This window comes from Pinus tabuliformis, chromosome 7 (genome assembly GCF_031772625.1).
Source record: "Pinus tabuliformis cultivar Carrire ecotype Pingquan chromosome 7, CPIR1, whole genome shotgun sequence".
NCBI classification, from domain to species: Eukaryota; Viridiplantae; Streptophyta; class Pinopsida; order Pinales; family Pinaceae; genus Pinus; species Pinus tabuliformis.
In genome coordinates, this window is record NC_142293.1 from 2,045,678,495 (window position 1) to 2,045,690,396 (window position 11,902).

The following is an 11,902-nucleotide window of genomic DNA, read 5'->3' on the forward strand; positions in this document are numbered from 1 at the left end:
TCTTTTTTTTATTACAAATAAAAATAAAAATGATTTTGTGTTGTTTTGATTTTTTCATTATCCAACATATTAAATAAATCAACACAAAATATTTTTTTTTATTTTTATTTAAATAACAAACAACACACAAATTTTTTTATTTTTGTTTAAATAACAAATTAAAAACAATTGTTTTTAATTTATTATTTATGTTATTTTTTAGTTATAAAGAAAATCTAATCAATACACAAAATATTCGTTATTTTTTTGTTTTGTTTTAAATAACAAATTAAAAACATTTTTTTTTTTAATTTCTTATTTATGTTGATTTTTTAGATTTTTGTTTTTTTTAAGTTGTAAATAAATAAAAAAATAAAATAAATAAACTATAAAAAAAAACAACAAACCGTAAGCAAAAATCGCACCAAGCGCACAACCTCCGGCAGTAATGATGGAGATGTAGTCCTGGTCAGCCCAGAAATGGAGGGCAATCTCCCGCCTCTCCCAATCTCCATAGCTGGATCGCCTCCCTTCGAGGATAATCATCAAGGTGCATGGGCAACTCTCCAGATATTGTGGTGATTGGCCTAGGTAGGGACCGGTATGTAAATCTGAGACTCAAGTCGAAACCGTTTCTGGAACTCTGCAAAAAGACGGCAAGCGCCAGTGCCAGATAGAGCTTGGACAGCTGCAACACGCTTATCTTTCAAGACATCTGCATTTTCTCCATATGCAAGTTTGATAAAATCGTCAACCATCTTCACATTTCCTCCCATGGGTAGATATTCCATGTTTTCTTTGCCCATAATACGCCTCTCAGCCTCGCGCACACATTGAAGAACCACTGGCTTCCCTTGATCATCGCGATATGCGCCCACGCCAACATTGACCTTGCTAGGATCTGTATCTACTAAAAGGCTTCGGTGACTCCGAGAATGGGGTCTTTGGGAGCTGGCTCTACTGTTTTCCACCATCCGGAAGTGGACATCAATCTTATGCCCCTTCCCAGATTGGATCTGCTCATCACAGTCGCCATGGCCATGGTTTTTTTCCTTTCTGTTATTGCTGTGCAATAATATAATGGCGTTTCTGGGTTTCTGGAGTGCAATATCCTTCAGTAGGAGTGTCTTTGCCTCGTATACTTTGCACAGTTGGAAATTTCAGTTATGTCACTGCTTAAACTGGCAAGAAAATTCAGAGCAGAAGAGGATAAATCCTCGACCCTCACTACATCTTCATCCGTCGTCAAACTTTGTAAGGCAGGAGAGATTCGGGAAAACTCCGATCTGAACTGCCCGGATAATTGAGAGAGATCGGTTCGAATCTCGTCCGGTTCATTCCGGCTTCCATCCATCTCTTGAATCTCCCCCTCGCCATTATTCAATGACTTCTCAGAGCTGATTTGTGGGGGCGGGGCTATGAATGAGGCGACGCCCCATAATTGTTTTTCGAGCGCGTTCTTCAGCTGTGAGAGGTCTTCCTTTACTCTCGCTCCTCTTCCTATAGTTGAAGGTTCACAAAGGGTGCGTTGAAGTTTTGTATTGCTGTGTGAGGGATAATCACTGATCGCCAAAGAAATGCAACGGTGGAAAAAGGCAGGAACCCCTACGGCAAAGATCTGCTTGGCTTGATGATGGCAGCAACTAACAACGATGAAGTGAAGACGCATGTCAGCATGTCTTTTCAAGATATGATCGATGAATGCAAGACTTTCTTCGTGGCGGGACATGAGACAACCTCCCTTTTACTCGCATGGACTGCCATACTCCAATTCTAGTGTTGCAGAACGAAAATATTCAACGAATCTCGGGTTCTGGAAAACAATTGATCTGTACTCCTTTGTAGAAACAACAACCATTTCATCCATCAGTGCACGCCACTCTGGCTTTGGTGCAACTGGAGGCCGCATTCCATGCTCCAGAGTAGCAGCAGTAAATCGTTGGAAAGTTCTGAAACACAAATGTTCCTCACCAAAAGACTGTCATATTGCGCATTATGGAAATGGCTTTCCATATGTTTAAATATTTTCAAAGATTTGCATATAGTCAAATATATAGCACATTTATTCCAAAGCTATGTGGACCATTATCACCATTTCTAATCATCGAATTGTATGTGCAGGTTGAAGAAAGGTGGAAGGCTGAGCCCGAATTTCAAACTAGCAAAGAAAAAAAAATAAAAAAAATAAAAAAATGTTTTGCATTTTTTTAAATATCTAAAAAAACAAAAAAGTTAGTGTTTTTTTTTTTTTAAATATTTAAAAAACAAAAACAAAAAAATGGTTAGTTTTTTTTATTTTTTATTTTTTTAATAATAATATGTGTATATATGATACATATATTATTATTATTTTGTGGAATTTTTTTTTTAAATCTAAAATTAAAAACTAATTTTTTATTTTTTAAATCTAAAATTAAAATACTAAATTTCATCTAAAAATTTAAAGATGTTTTTTTTTTCTCATTCACATAATTCTTTATTGTCTTTTTGCAAATTATTTCTCCAGCAAGAGTATTTTTATTTGAACAAAATCAATAGATTTTCTGATCTTCCTGATCGCACGAAGCGCAGGAAGAGAGCATACTAATCACTTGATTTGTTTTTATTTATGCAAGGGGGTTTTTTTGAAAAGACAAAATTTCAAACTAGCTAAATACTAAAACATAAGAAAACTCAAACTTAAACTCCTTTGTGAAGATCCTGCTATCACCAGGTTTCACAACTTATTTTGTCTAAAGAAAAATACTAGTACTGAATTCAATTCCTAATGCCTAATCCCTTAGCACCATCCCCGGCAACGACGCCAAAATGTTGGGCAATGTTTTGGGCTTAAATTGCTTCATTAAATTATCGACCAGGGAAACTCGTAAGCTTGTGATGATGCCAGCAAAATATATGCAGGAGTAGGCAACTAACTCTATGTCTAACTAAATGATTTATGATTCAATATAATATGCAAGGGAAGAGGCTCCTAACTAAGGAGGTTCCGGTTGTCCTTCCCTACAGTATCATAGAGAAATCATTGATTACATAAAACTAGAGACTTGAAATGAAGACAAGAGAATGAACTTTAATTGTTGTTCAGATTGAAAGAGAGAGAAAGACTAACTTAGTCCCTTGATTGTCCTCTCATGTACTAATCCAAACTAAACTAAGATTCATTCATAAGCATAAGAAATGAAATAACTTGAAACATAAAAGCAAAAGAATGAATTTCAATTATCATGCAAATCAAATAGAGAGAGAGCCTAACTTAGACCCTTGGTTATCCTCTCATATGCTGATAAGATTCTAATCTAAAACTCATTCATCAATCATAAACAAATCCTCAAACATCAAACATCTAAGCAATTAAATGAAATAAGATCTAATATGAAATAACATGTTCCTTTGATCCTTCAAGAGTGAGCTCAATTCTCCTAAGAACAAAGTGACAAACTATTCCATATACTACATTAAGACAACTTATATCTAAAACTACATAATGGAAATATATGTACAACTTATATCTAAAACTACATAATGGAAATATATGTAAAATGAAGCTTTATTCTATTCCATCATAAGTTGGATACAATGCTCCAAGAGTCCTCTCTTTGGAATGGAGGAGGTACTCCTATTTATAGAATGGGATGAGATAACAAACTCATAATGATGATCCACTAATCTCTCTTTAGTTCCATACATTTCTCAACCATCTAGACACATAACCCTATCCTCCATGATCTCCTCCATGAGGTCTATGATCTTCTCCATGAGATCATGATCTTTTCCATGAGGCTTATCTTATCAAATTCAAATTTGATCATTCAAGGCCACATAAAGATGCCCTGGAAGCTTCCTTTGTACCTACACATGTCAACAAACTCATTCTAATTTTTAGGTATAAGTATAAGCATATTATTTTCTAAAGTTTAGCCATAAATCCACTTAAAAATGTTAAGAATTAATAAACTTTGGAAAAGCATAGTTATGACCCAATAATGCGGTAAATGTAATGATGTGGAGGTGGAATGGAGGTGACATCAAGGTAAAATGTGAAGATATTGGTGAGTAATGGAGTGAAAATAGGGACTATTTTGAGGCCCAACAAATATCATATCACATTTGCTGTATTGGTAATTGCATATCGCAATACCCAAAAGGATGTCCTCCTGCAAGTGCCGATTGCGATGAATGTTGTGGACCCGATGCAACATTACTAGTTGGCTTAATATAATATCGCATCCAAAGGTGAATCGGCCATCGGCGTCACTGCTGATTGCGATTACACATCGGACCCGATACAGTTATAGATACGGGTGAATGAAATTTGAAGTCCTCCCTTAAGCGGTTCGGTTGTGTTTTTTCATATAATTCTGTGTATTCAAATTTTTGTATTGTGTGGGGTTTTAAGGCCAAAGATGCATACAAAATGCACTCAATAGTTTAGGATGCCTGAACAAAAGCCGACTGCGATTGTGATTGTGACGTGGCATGTGGGTCTACCCTGCTGGTACAGTCTCTCTGTAAAACGATAAAGTCTTGTGTATGTCTATGATTATTGATAAAAGGAGCTCTGTTATAGTTTTAACAGGTAGCAGTTTTTCTCTGTGTAATTTGTCCTCGCCATTGAATCGACGTGTCCCAGGAGTGTTGGTGAGCACGAAGAGACAAAGGAAGCTACAACGATCAAGAAGCCAGTGTAGAGGAAACTGAAAAGCCAAAGCAATGAAGAAGAGGGAAGCCAAAGGACAAGCCAGTGCAAAGGGAGCTGAAGTGAGCATTGAGGAAACCAAAGAGCCATTGGAAAGAAGAAACGAACAGTCAGAGGCATCAGGGATACATTAAATAGGAAAAACAAGGAAAGGAGGGTCTGTGTGTGTAATCAGAGTGAGAGGAAGTCGAAGTTCAGGTAGAGGTAGGAGAAGCAGGAGAATAGGAGTGAAGCAGAAGCTCAACAGGCTTAGGAGCAGAGAACTACAACAAAACAGTTTATACCAAATTTGGGTTGGAGCCCACGGGGTTGGAGCCTCAGAACTTAAAGGATTGAAATCCTTGGGAGTTGGTGCTCCTAAGTGCAGAACTATTTATTGCCTTGGCAAAACAAAGTTGGTGCTCTGGAGGTTGGAGCCTCACAAAAGTCCAAGTTGGAGCTTGGCAACTAATTGCAACCAGTTATATATTGTATTTATTTCATTGCATTGTTTGTGTTAATAAAAGCATTTATTCCAGCTATCTATTTTTTGTGTTCCATATATATATATATATATATATATATATATATATATATATATATATATGTTTTGGTGATAAAAAGAACAATTAACAAGGAATACTGATTCACCCTCCCCCCCAAGTATTTCCAACAGTTGGTATCAGAGCAGGCTTCTTCATACTAGCCTTATAGCTTGAAGAAGGACCTGCAACCATGATGAGAAATCACGAAGCATCAAGAAGACCTCCTCTGTTCGATGGAACTAATTTTGGTTTCTGGAAAAAGAGAATGACCTACTACTTAATGTCCCTTGGACCTGAAGTCTGGCATTCGATTCTAAATGAGTACCCAATTCCTTCCACTCTTCTAACATATCAAGACAAGAGGAAAGCTTACATTGCAAATGCAAAAGCCTTGAACTCCATCACTAGTGGAATCACTGGTTCTGAGTTTACTTAAGTCATGAACTGTAACTCTGCCAAAGAAATGTGGGATAAGCTAATTGGCTTATACGATTGGGACTCAAAATTCAAGGAGGCAAAGCTTCAAACTCAAAGAAGGCAATTTGAAAGTCTGAAATGGAAGATGAAGAAGATATTGCAACATACTTTCTCTGAGTAGCTAAAGTGGTTAACACTCTTAAAGGTTTGGACGAAAACATTGAATAAATTACCATTGTTCAAAAGATCTTGAATAAATTACCATTGTTCAAAAGATCTTGAGATCTCTTCTAGACATATTTGACTCCAAAAATAAGCGCCATAGAAGAAATAAAGGATCTAGATACTCTCAAGATGGATGAACTCCATGGGATCCTCACTGCCTATGAGATGAGGAAAAGTGGCCCAAGCTCCAAAGATGCAGCATTCAAGGCTTCAAAATCAAAGAAGGGGAAAGAAAGAAATGAATGTAGTGATGAGTCCAATGTGGAATCTGAATTGGCTCAATTTGTATGAAAGTTGAAGAAAGGATCTAAGCTAAAAGGTAAGTACCCTCTTATCTGTTTCAAATGTGGAAAAATAGGTCATTATGCTGCAAAATGTCCTCATAAACATGATAGTGATGCTGAAGGAAATTCTAAAAGAATGTTACACAAAAAGAAAGGGTTCAATAAGAAGAACTTCTTCTCTAAGCAAGATGAGTCTGATGGGGATGAGTTTGTAGTCATAAAAAAAAATCAGATGAGGAAAGTGACCATGATGAAAGCCAAGAAACATTATTCATGGAATTCACAAATGATGATGACTCAGGGCTAGAAGGAAATGTAGATGAACTGTTAATAAGTGGCATTGAAGAAAATGAGAAACTATGGAATAAAATCATTTCTCTCAAGGTAGAAAACGAGGAAACAAGAAGAAGAGAAGATCTCTTGGAAACAAAGCTAAAAGAAAAAGAAGAGACTTGCGAAGAACGTGAAGCCAAAATAGTGTCTCTGAGGAAGGAATTGGAGCAAGTTGAAAAGGGTTGGAAAAGCTCTCAAATACTTCAGACTATCCTGAAAAGTCAAAAACCTCAACATGACAAGTTTGGAATAGGTTTTAAAGGAGAATCATCAAGCACTAAGAATAGTGGGAAAAGCTATGCCGATGCACTTTCCAGCAACCCAAAAGAAGAAAAAGTATGTCATCAAAGGTGCATTCCAGATCCAAAGAATGAAGAGAGAATAACTCCAAAGAAGAATATGGATTCGAATCATGGATACTACAACAAATACAAACCAATATTCCATCAAAGGCCCATCTCAAATCCAAAGAATGAAGCGGGAGTAATTCCAAGGAAGGAAATTGACTCAAACAGTGGCTACTACAACAGGTACAAAACTATCTTTCTTGGACATTATTTTCATTGTAAAAACTTTGGTCATCAAGCAAGACACTGCATGGCTCGCGAGAGTGAGACACCAAAGCTAAAGGATCAAATAATCAAACCATATTCCTCTAAAAGGTAGGGACAAATCAAAACCTTCAATTCATTCGATCCCTTGACCAAGTTTGATATGATTTGCTCATTATGCTACAATAATGGACACTATGAACAAAACTGCCCACTCAAAGGAGGAAAAGTGAGTAGTGAGAATCCCAACATGGATAAATGTGGCCTGGCTCTATATGCTGAAAATAATGAAAATCATTGGTTTGTGGATGGTGGGTGCTCTAGACACATGACAGGGGACAAAAGGAAGTTCATCTCATTGAGCAAAAAGGAAGGAAATGTGTCCTTTGGAAGTGGATATGCCAGAATTGCGGGAAAAGGAAATGTTACTCTTATCAATGCAAAAGGAAAATCTCGAGATGCTCTGCTAGTAGATGGGCTCAAACACAACCTCCTGAGTGTCAGCCAAATTTGTGATCAAGGACATAATGTTGTCTTTAGCACCAAAGGTTGTGAAATAAGGAACTCTTCCTCAGGGAAACTTGTGGTGAAAGGGGTTAGAACACCAAACATCATTTACATTCTGAACAAGATTCAAGAAAATAAATGCTACCTGAGTCAGACAGATGAAAGTTGGTTGTGGCACAAGTGACTTGGACATACAAGCTTCGAAAATCTTATCCATATCAACAAGATTAAAGCTGTACGAGACATCCCAAGGCTATTCAAACCAAATCAAGGAGTATGTGGTCCACGTCAACATGGAAAGAAAACTAGAACCAGCCACAAGACCAAGGAGCTCTCTACATCAAAGCCCTTGGAGATAATCCATGTTGATTTATGTGGACCAACTAGAAATCAGGCACTCCAAGGAGAAAGGTACTTTGTTTTATTTGTTGATGACTATACTAGAATGATGTGGATATGTTTTATAAAATATAAATCTAAAACATTTGACTGTTTTAAGAATCTAAAAGCTCTTGTAGAAAATAAAAAAGACTCAAAATTAAGTTCCTCAGAACAGATAGAGGGGGAGAATTCACATCAAAATAATTTAATGAGTTCTGTGATATACATGGAATTAAAAGAGAGTTCTCTGCTGCCAGAACACCCCAGCAAAATGGGGTAGTTGAAAGAAGAAACTGAACAGTTCAAGAAATGGCAAGAACAATGTTATTAGTAGCAGACTTGCAGCCAAAATTCTGGAGAGAAGCAGTTGGGACAACTGTCTATACCTTGAATCGAACTCAATTAAGACCAAATTGTGAAAAAATTCCTTATGAATTATGGAAAGGAAGACCTGCTTCAGTAAAGTAGTCAAGATCTTTGGAAGCAAGTGCTTCATAAAAAACAATGATGGCTCACTAGGAAAGTTTGATTCTCGGGTTGATGAAGGGATATTCCTTGGATACTCTACACGGAGCAAAGGCCACAAGTGCTACAATTTTCGACTAAGGAAAATAGTGGAAAGAATTGATGTAAATATTGATGAATACCTTCTAGAAAAAGAAATTGAAGAACATGAAGATGATCCTATTATTGAAGAAGAAGAACTTGAAGAAGAAGAAATAGATCAGGAAGAAGAAGAAGAGGAAAAAGAACAACCTCATACCCCTTCAAAGATGAAGTTTCTCCAGAAATATCATCTAGAAGAGAAGATTATTGGCAATAGAGATGAAGGGATGCAAACCCGAAGAATGATGATAATTACACCAAAGAGAAACGTTATTGCTTTTTTATCCATGATAGAACCAAAACAGTTTCACAAGCAAGTAAGGTGTTGGATACCTATAGTAATAGGTTTCATATTTCATGATTGACCAAGGAAAGTCCAAATATGCTCTGCTTTGGTATTACAAAGATCCCATATTTCCTAGAGAACAAGAAGTGTGTAAAGTGTTTCAAATGTTGAGGACCTCATTTCAATTTTGTGGATGATTCAACAGTTTAAACTGGATCATGCCATGTTTCAATTTTGAGTTATAGAATAGAGAAAGAAGTCTGTCCAAACAGCTGAATCTTGGCAGACAAGTAGTTTAGGTAGAGAAGTAAAGGTTCCCAACAGCTTAATCTGGGGCCTTGGAAGAAATAAGGGTAGAAGTAGATAGAAAGAAAAAAGAAAAAGCCAAAGAAAAGAAAAGGCAAGCAAGGGTTTGCAAGTCCAAGTGCACCCTCCAAGGAGAAACAAAAAATGCTAGGAAAATAGCTGGGTAGGTAGCGTGGTTGCAGAAAGGCTATTTTCACCATTGTACATATGTCAAAAGGTGTTTTGCCAAGGCAAAATCCATCACTGAACAAAGTGCTCAAAACCATTAAATTGCAGCAAGGAGCATGACTAACCTCCCTTCCCCATTCATCTCATTACTAACATTCCCTTTCAGCTGAAATTTATGAAGAGATCATGGTTTTAGGGTGTTCCTAGTTCATTCAGAAACCACATTTCTTGTCTAAACTTTTCATTTTGATCTAGCCTCTAAACTAAAGCAGTCTCATATCAACTCAGTGATATCCCTCTCATCTGCCCCCCCTCATTCATATTAATCTCTAATTCTATTATATAGCTCCCCTATCTTACCTTTGCCCCTAATAATATTAACACTATGGTGTATAAAGCCCCAAATTCTATTAATACTCCTCCCTTTGGCATTATAGCCATATTTTCTTCAAAAGGAACCAAAGTGACCTCTGGTCACCTTGGTAAGCCTATCACATCCCATTTCCCCTTGCTGCAAGCCAACTTGCTCCTCAAACCACCCTCTGCATTGAATAAACCCTTATAAACCTTCTTTGCCTTTAAAAATCCTTTGCAAAAGTTGCCAAAGTCAAAACCCGCCTCTGGCGCATTTCCAAAGGGTTAGAGCGCAGTTTGATTTTATGAAAAACATTGAAAACCATTGAAAAACCCGCAAACCCAAAGTTTTCCGCCCGCATATAACCCAAGCTTCTTCATGCTCCGCCCACCGTCGGATCAAGGCCCGAAGATCCGACGATCCACGTTGATATCGGAGCGGCCCCAACTGCTGTCCTTTACCGCCCGAGAAGCTGACGTTGCGTCACGTCAGGGCCTCTCCACGCGTCAGGCAATAAGGTATCTCGGAGCCGGGTCTGACATATGTGGGACCGTACCTAAACCGCCCCGAGAAACCGTAGCGGTTAGCCTTAACCGTAACCGCTACGGTCCTAACCGCCAACTGCTTTCCGCCAACGCATCGCCACGTCACGTCCGCCTGTACTTGCCCTTGCTTTTCGTCCACCTGGCCGCTGACGTGGCTGCCACCTCATCGCCCCCTTGGACCAATAGTCTACCGCCACGTCACCCGATGACGTCAGCTGACGTCACCTCACCGTGACCCACCAATGACGTCATGCTGACGTCATCGCTAAAAAGCGCCAAAATGGTAAAAAAGTCCATATTTACCCAAAAAAGCCGTGTTTTTCTCACTTTTCACTCCTGTCGCTATTGTTCTCTCTGCATGACCGTTTACGTTCGAATTTCCGCCAACCTGCTGAATTAACCCGGGCGACCTCCTCAGCAGCAACCGTGCACACCTGCCCGACCTCTGTTCGCCAATTAACAGGTATTTACAGTTGTTCTGCCCTCCATACGACTGTTATTGAAATTTAATTTGCTCAGAAGGCTAAAGGTACCTTAAAAACTATATTTACACCGCCCATTTCCCTCTGCAAGTCCACATTTGCCACTGTGAAGTCTAAAAACACCAGCCGAGCCATAATACCTGTAAATTCGCTCAAAAGCAACACTCACTGCGTATTCTCGGAAAATTCCTTGTTGGTCTCAATTCACCACTAAAAGAGGACGTAGTAAGACCATAGAGAAGCCCTGCTCCTAAAAAACAAACAGTATTTCAACTGTTGTTGTGTAAATTCCCCTCTGGTATCTAAAATACAAACTGTTTTTACAAGAAAATCACCTCCAGACTGTGTTGCCTTCATTTTAACTATCCACATTCAGTTGTTGCACTTTGAAGAACTATGGAGACCCCTATTGCTCTAAATATCAAGCCCCTCAATGCTCCTCACCAGGAATTAGCATGGAAAGCCCTGGGAGACATGGATTATCAAATGCTGGACTGGTTCCCTATGGGAACCAAATACAATATCCAGATGATGAATGAGTTAAAAGCCCAGCACCTGAGTGGGGCAGACATCTTGGGAATTTGGGACTCAAATTTGCCCATCTTTAACCTTCCCCAAGTTAATCCTATGCCAGAACTGATCTACAGCTGCCAGGAATGCTATGACCCAAACCAAAGAGCTGTCATCAGCCCCACAGGCTCAGTCCTGTTCCAGATTACCCCAGAGAGCATAAATGAAATGTTGCACTTCCATACTGCCAAGCAATTGACCCCCCTATATATGCAGAATTTGATAAACAGAGGGAGCAAGCTGTCAAGTGACCAGATCATCAAAATCAATCAATTGTTTGTCAGGCCAAGCTCTGAATCAGTCAGAACCCCTCCTATTGGGTATCAATATCTAAATGAATTGGGCAGGATGTTGGTGGATCTAATCAGCTATATCCTAGGATTCAGGGGGATGGAGGATGTGGATGATAGCCTAATGGCAATGCTATCTATATTCTCTCCTGGTAAGCCCCCAGCTGTACACTATGACTATGCAACCTACATTGCAGAAAAAATCCATGAGCAGTTCATGAATTTGAGGAGGGAGAGACTTTTCAGGTATACCTCATATATATACCACTTATTCCTGTTTTACCAGCCAGCCACCTTCTCTGTTCCTTTGAAGCCACTCAATGCCCAGGGAAGCCCAAGGTCAGTTGTGTTCTGGACCTCTGTCTTTCACTCTACATCTGTATCACCTTACACATAC

The 11,902-nt window shown here is 38.6% G+C and overlaps 1 pseudogene; it reads right to left on the reverse strand.

Annotated features, from left to right (window-relative positions):
• Nucleotides 1–566: 566 nt before the first annotated feature.
• LOC149256732 (aspartate aminotransferase, mitochondrial pseudogene) lies at nt 567–953 on the reverse strand (annotated as a pseudogene).
• Between the last annotated feature and the right edge of the window lie 10,949 nt (nt 954–11,902).